At 39.3% G+C, this 7716-nt stretch overlaps 1 protein-coding gene across 3 annotated transcripts in view; it reads left to right on the top strand.

The window, feature by feature from the left end:
* The first annotated feature begins 180 nt into the window (after positions 1–180).
* The window catches only part of LOC105452558 (furin-like protease 2), a 339998-nt gene continuing 332462 nt past the window's right edge, over positions 181–7716 (top strand). For all 3 annotated transcript variants that reach the window (XM_011693768.1, XM_011693767.1, XM_011693766.1), the window contains exon 1: positions 181–786. The gene's annotated coding sequence lies outside the window, so the exon portion shown is untranslated. The remainder of the gene's footprint in view (positions 787–7716) is intronic.

Below are 7716 nucleotides of genomic sequence, written 5' to 3'. Positions count from 1 at the left end.
GGAGGGGAGGGAGGCGAAGGCGCGACGACCGAATGCGCGCGCCTCGGCGTGACGAGAAGCGCGCGAGTGAGGACGAAGGGGGAGGGGGGTAGGCGCGCGCGGAGCAGAGTCGGAGTGGGAGCGAGAGGCACCGCGCGCGAGCGAGACGGAGCGCGTTCGGCGTTGCGCGCGTAGTCGTGTCGCGGGAAGGGAGAGAAGCGGGCGGCGAGTTTGTTTATCGCCTTGGTGAACGGCGCGAGAGCAGTCAGTGCGCGGTGCTACGTTCGGTGTGCTACATCCAGTGGTGGCGGTACGGGACGCGCGCTCTCGCGGATCGGGTGACTGTTCGGGGCAGGAAATTTGGCCGCGTCTTTCTCTCCCTTTCTCTCTTCCCCTTTCCGTCTCTTTCTCTTTCTCTCGTCTTCGTCTCTTTCTCTCTCTCTCTCTCTCTCTGTCTCTCGCTCTTCGTCCTTTCGTTCGGGCGAATAATTGCCGCGAGTGCCGATCACACACATCATCGTCGTCGTTCTTCTCATCCGTCGTTCTCTTTAACCACGCACGACGGCGGTCCGACCGCCTCTCCGACGTCAAGAGGGAAGTCCGCCGTGCGCCGTGCCGGTGGAACATGCCGTGGCTCATCGCCGGGAGATAATAGAAACCGCCCGCGACCTTCCGCTGCGTCGTTCCCGGCGGTGACTCCCCGCAGCGCGAGCTCAGAGCTGCCGCTCCATTCTTCTTTCCTCCTCTCCTCCTACCTCCTGGGAAACCTGTCATCGATTACGTGGAAGCGAGCGTTCGTCACAACGGGTAAGTTTTTCTCTCGCGGTCTGCAACGTCTAGCTGCGTGCCCGTGTATGTATATGTGTATATATAAATCGCCGCGATGCACAACGGGGTCACCGGACGTCACCTTTGACGCGACGTTAGCCGCCGTTCGCTCGCGCGATAATCCGTTCCGTCATTCGCAGTGGCATCACTCCGTGTTTCCTCCCCGCCTGTCTCTCCCCCCTCCCCGTCCCACGCCGCGTTCAATACCATTAATATCATTGCCGTTATTAACTTAGGCACTTAGTAAGCGCGCTGCCATGTGCTCGTTCCCGAACTCGACTCCAATTCCAAGGTCGGATTCTCATTTTCGCGTACACGCTATTTTCCGACGTTACGTAACGGAAAACTGCATCTTTGCCATAAATCTGTGATTTTTATTCGCTCCATTTTCTCAGTCCCTCACCGGGAAATGTCACTTCTTCTTAATTGTCGATGTACAATTTCGTCGCGTTTTTTAACTACGAGAAGTGTGGGGGGGGGGGAATGTGCGACGGAAGAGAATTATATCAAGAATAGATTTCTCGTGGCACATCCTGCCACAGTGTTATACTCTTATTACGTTATATTACAATCTATCAACGTTTCGTCGTCTCCGGCGGCCTTCGGTCTCCCGTCAGCTGACATCCAGCGTGCCCCACAGCTAGTCTCCCGTCAACGACTTTCTCCTCCACGCGCGTTCGTCCTTCGCCGATTTCTTGCCGTCGCGAGAGTGCCGTAAGACTCGCCCGCGTTCGAAGCGAGCGAGCGGAGCGTTTTCAAGCGATAGCACGCCGCTCGCCAGCGTATACGCTCGCTACTCGAAATTTCTCCGTTTGAAAAGGTCGCGGGTCGCGTACGTCCGGCATCTCCTTCGCTTTCGTCGAAAATCGAGGTCGGCCTTGACCGCCGGCCGTACTTTTTTAAGACCACGGTGAAATTTCAGCTGTCAAACGTTGGGACCATCGCGAATTCAAGCTCGCTAATCTGTCTCTTGTAAAATTGTTTCTCATCCTGTCAATTTTTTTTTTTTTTTACAGAACATATGTTTCTTTCTCGTTACTGCTGTTTTTACCATTGCTGTTTTTACCATGTATGTAAAGGCTTATTTTCAAGCTTATTTATATTTTCTTTGCTTTGTTGTGATAATTATCTTTTAAAATTCGAATTTATTTAAATATTGCCAATTGTCAATTATCTTGTTAAAATTCGAATTTATTTAAATATTGCCAATCGTCAATTATCTTGTTAAAATTCGAATTTATTTAAATATTATCAATATTTTTTATTTTAGGATCTAAATAAATTTTCTTTTACTTCGCGTATTTGAATGAATGAATTTCTACATTATAAACTATTCATGCCATTTATATAAAAAAAATAAAGTTTAATATATTATACATATATATGTGCAAATACACTCCAAATCCAAGTGTGTACATCTGGAGTTATTTTTTACGCATTTATACGTGTATTATATTTTTACACATTTGATCTGTGTTTTACACAGAAACTTAACTGCATATTTTTACACGCTTAATTTGACAATAATGTGTGTAAGCGTGTAAAAAAAATGCATTTAACTGTGTAAAACACAGATCAAATGTGTAAAAATTTAGACTTATACACTTGGACTTGCAGTGTACATTTTTCATTTTATGATAATTATCTTTTATCATTTGAATTTATTGCTACATCAGTTGGCTTTTTTATTTTATAATGAGTCTTTTCTTACTTTTTATGGATTTATGATCAAACAGAAGAATTTCTACATTATTATTCGTATCATTTTATAAAGTTTTGTAAAGTTTTACTTCTAAGTACTCTTTCTTCACTTTGCCATGATAATCAGCTTAAAACATTTGGATTTACTGTTATACATTATCTATTGACTTTGTAAATTTTACAATGCAAGACCAAATTGATTTTCTTATTACGACTATCGGTTATTTTTCGCAAGTTTGTAATTAAATGAAAAAATCATTTATTTCGCGCTTCACGATAGATCTCCTCGCGTGCAATCATGTACGTATAATTATGTACATAAATTAAGATTCGACCGCGATGAGCGTAACCCTAACGTACGTATACTATAAATTGAAAGTATAACAAATATACACACGAGACGTTTTTTATGGCTATCGGTTACAGAATCTTCAGCATACTGATGTGAATATTTTTGGTATCAAACTTACTAGAAAAGTTATCAATCATTGGAGGAATTATTGAAAGCTAGATTGATATTTACTTAACGAACATGTAGCTCGTGTCTCTCAAACTGCGAAACGGTATAATCTCTCTGATGGAAAATGCCGTTCCACTTGAAAACATTTCAATTATTCCATTTTAACTCCACTTTTGTGACGAACGTACGAAATACGCCAGCTCGTAACAATCCATCGGTGGGCGCAGCGACGAAGTCGCCCCGTTGAAAAATCGTCATCGATGCCGTATGCATGAAACGTCGCGCGGCGAGAAATATCGCGCGCAACGCGAGTCGAGTCGCTGTCTCTCCGCGCGACGTGTCGCGAAATATGCGGGCATTAGAGGAGTCGGCGGACAAACGCGGCGCCCTTCTTTCCTCGTGTCCCTTAAGCCCGTTTCACGCGATTCGCAAAGAAAATTCACTGTAGAATTCTATCATTAATTCAAGGGACTTTATTCTAGTGAAAACGCGTCCCGTGTGTCTCGCGGGACTTCATACCTATCATACCATATATATATATATATCGTAAAGTAAAAAGGAATGTCAATCGACGATGTCATAGCGATCGATCCAAATTTGAATTCGATTTAAGCTGAAAATATATACCTATAGATTATTCATAACTCGTGCGAGTCTGTTTGTCTGCTACGTTTACTGCAGAACAAAAACAGTATTTAATTATCGCGATCGTGTTTTCTCGAAGACAATTTTGGCACGCGAGAGAGTATAAAGGGAGCTACTTCGACATTCTGTCGCGGCTGCAAGTTATGAATCGTGTGAGAGCGGCCTTTCCATTTCGGTCCCGCGTCGCCCCGTAAAACCAGTCGCGCGAATGAATTTGCAGCAGCACCGCTTTAATTCCGTCTTCTTAATTCGCGCGCGCGCACGCCACGTACAACACGAGCCACGTTAACGTAACATCCCCGTCGTAACGCCGCTCGTAATACTGCGTAATTACGGCGCGCACAGAGTAGTACGCTCTCGCGCGATCCAACTCCTCCGTGATGTACACTCCGTCCTTGCCATCTTGACGCAACCAGGTCGCCACTCCCTTTCCTCCTGTCTTTTTTCCACCCCCTTTTTTTTATCACCGTACCAGGAGGACTGTAACTTCGGTGGAAAATTGCGCGTGGGTGTCGCGCACGATAAACACTTTTCTGCGTTTAATGCATTAGTTGAATAACCGTGAAAAAGTTCTCAGTTTATAATCCTTCAATATTTTATAGAACAGAAGCTCGAGGTCTCTTTCTCTCTCTATAATGTGAAGATTTAATTGCCGTGATTGAAATATCCGTGACTGAAAGTAATACACTACGAATGAGTTATTGAAAACGAGTAATGATTTCATAATTATATATTGAATTTTAATAGATTTTATCAACGTTCAAGAAATAGTTTTGTATTATTTTTAATTTTTAATAATATTTTCGTGTCCAGAAATATTCTAATTGTAAATTTTTTTTTTCGCATAAAACGTTTATAAAAGTTAGTATTTAGCAGAACTTTTTTGCAGTACTTTTTCGTAGAATAAATCAAAGTAAAAACGAATAAAAATATCTGAGCATTGACTTTCGTGAGGGTACTGATCGTTCCAATTAACGTTTGACGTGGTTGCTTTCGGTCGTATGCAAAAATTACACTTCCTTATGTAATTACGTTGCTGTTTAAGGGCGCTGTTAACCGACTGTTACTTCTGCGGTTCGAATTGATGTGAATAAATACTCGTTCATTCCACCTGTGATTTCCGTATAAAATTTAAAACGACATGAAATAACGTTAAAGCGGCGTGGAAAGTAAGAGAAATTAATCAATACATTATACGCAATGTATTGTAGTGACTGGCAAAATTTCCTCGAAATAATAAATAGGTTTTTAAAATGTATTCGATCTGTATCTTCTTTTAATATATGTATGTACAAATGTATACATAAAATATAAATGTGTGTTACAATATAAGAGATGGCATGTAATATTTATATTATAATTCCAAATGGATCGTATGTATATATTTGTAAGCAAATTTAAAGCTGATTACATTTTATATTTAAAAGACAGACATATATATATATATATAATATATATATATATATATAATACAATGTGTGCTATCTTTTAAATATAAAATGTAATTATCTTTAAATATATATATATATATATTTTCTAAGTATTCATTTATTATTTAAATCCTGAATTTTACAGTAATATTTAGATATTATTGTGTTAATATCATTTTTTATAGTGAAGCTAGTATTTCCATTTCTTTCGTGTCTCGTTTTTACAGTATCTCATTTAATAGATGAAACATATTTTTCTGAATTTTATTTGTACTACAAAAAGATGTGATAAAAACGCGTCGCACATCTTTCTGTTTCTATCTCAAGATTTAGCAGTATTTTTCTCTAAATGTATATCATGATCAAGTGAGTACGTTGTTTTTACCAAGGTTTTTACTAACGTTATCACAAGAAGCTCGGGAAGAAATTAAAGAGTAAAAGATCCGTTAATAAGTTGCAACATAAAAAATATAATGCATATGTAAGCGAGTACACACACGAAATGCGGGGTATTAGTGTACACTTATGCATGTATCTATCGATCTACTTTAAACGAACATGCGATGCTTAAAACTCTCGTTATAATCAAACCGCTTCACGTGAAATATCGCACGAAAAAAAGAGAACGTGTTTTTCACATCAGCTCGTAATTACGCGGCGTTATACGTGTGCGACGGTGTAAAACATTCGCGCGGAACGCGGCCACCGGACTTTTTCACGTATGATTAGAAGCTTCCAGCTGTCGCAGCTGTTCATTTAACCAAGGCGTGTTTGCATAATCTTACATATACAGAATAGAGCCACGTGTAAATAGCGTCTGAACTGCACGAGGAAAAAATAGCGCACGCACGCAAGCGTATCTCTGTTTTTCCATTCGTTTCAAGTTTCAATTTTTGATTTTTCGCAATTTTAATATTTGTCAGAGTTACATATCGGTAAGATCTTTTAGTTTTATTTTTGAAGGGTGCTTTTAAGAGACCGATATCGCTGTAACATTGCGCACGACGCGAGTCCCGTATGTATTTATATTATACATCGTGTCTCATATTCGTATTCCGCGCAAACTGGCGGCTGTCCGGTTCTCGAGATGTAGTTATATGGAGTATATAGCGAACGCGTATTTTTATCACGAGGAAAAAATGACGTTTAGTATCAGGCGACCGTATTTATTGCCGAATGTGGAACACGGACACGCTATGTCATCCGCTATGACGGTCAGTTGCAATTAATTGTCTTATGTTTCACGCACGCAACGGAGAGTATGAACATTTTCCGCGCGATGCGGAGCGATGGCGTCTGTTTTCGAAAGCTTTTTTTTTTCGAAAAGCGCATACAAATTCACGTCGGACAAAATTCACTTTTACGTGGAAGCGTTTTGCATCGCACGCGTATGAATGCACTCGTAACGTTTTTCCCGGGATTTTTTCTTCCCCTCCTCCCCCCCTCCCGGAACAACCCCCAGCTCGCCCCCAACTTTTCCGCGATCGCATTCGTCCTACGCACAGTTACGCACGTCGTTTGCGGCAAAATATTTACGCGCTGAAGTGCGCTTTGTTCTGGTTTTCGAGCGGGAGAATGAAAGAATAAAAATGGCACGGGAAATATTACGGGCGCATCGATCGCATTTTTATCGCGTGAATGATACGCGTTCAAGTACAAAATAATGACAAAAATTTCTCTCTACTTACCGCGCGTGTACAATCGCCGATCGATAAGGAAAAGCAGGTCAATGTTTCACGTTAAAGGAAGCTGAAGCAATTTGTTTTCGACAAAAACTACAAACTAAAAGCAATCATTCTTTGGAAGTACGAATGGAATTTCTATTTCGAATATAAACGAAGCGAACGAATAGTATCTATATAAAAAAATATTTGTCGCGCGTTAGCTTCTATTTTACAAGAGAACGTTTGTTCGTGATTTGTTTAAAACGAGGATACGTCACATTCTTTTGTGCTTATTTCTATTTTAATATAAACCTGCCAAATATCAAGGAATAAACAATTCTCAATTGTTTGATTGAAATAATAAAAATAAGTATAATTTGTCGTAAGCACATATATAGATCTCAATTAATCGCATAAAATTTCATTTGATATCGCATTTAATATGATCAAATTGAAATTTGGCTTGTGCAATTTATTCTTATATAATGTACACGAGTTTTAATTTTAGACATAAAAATGTTGATGAATGAGTTTCGATATTTACAATAAAGTAGTGTAAAAAGTCGTGATTATTCGAATGAAAATATTTTCAAACAGAAAAAAAGAGTTATTATTTTAGAAATATAATTAAAAACATAATCTTGTATTCTTTATACAAACATGTAAAATATAAATCGATAATACTCTGTAATGTAATCTGAAAAAAATGCTTCTTGCGGAAAAAAGTTGGAAAATGAAAAACCATTATATATTTTTGATATAATAATTTATATTATAGCTTTTAATTTTGGTAACGGCAACGGAGATGATAACGAGATGTATAAAATGAAATATAAACACATTGTATGGGAATATTTGAAAAGTTGGGAGCAAAGTGTAACATTACGTAATTAATATAACACGCGTATTCCACATAAATTCTCTTTATTGAGTTTATATATAATTACGATTCTCATTAAATCATTTAACGCGCTGCAAAATTTTTCTCGCGCATTTTTCGTTTTTTTTT

This window comes from Wasmannia auropunctata, unplaced genomic scaffold, assembly GCF_000956235.1.
Source record: "Wasmannia auropunctata unplaced genomic scaffold, wasmannia.A_1.0 LD336029.1, whole genome shotgun sequence".
Taxonomy (NCBI): domain Eukaryota; kingdom Metazoa; phylum Arthropoda; class Insecta; order Hymenoptera; family Formicidae; genus Wasmannia; species Wasmannia auropunctata.
The sequence above is the reverse complement of the archived record's forward strand: the minus strand, read 5'-3'. Positions and strand labels throughout refer to the sequence as shown.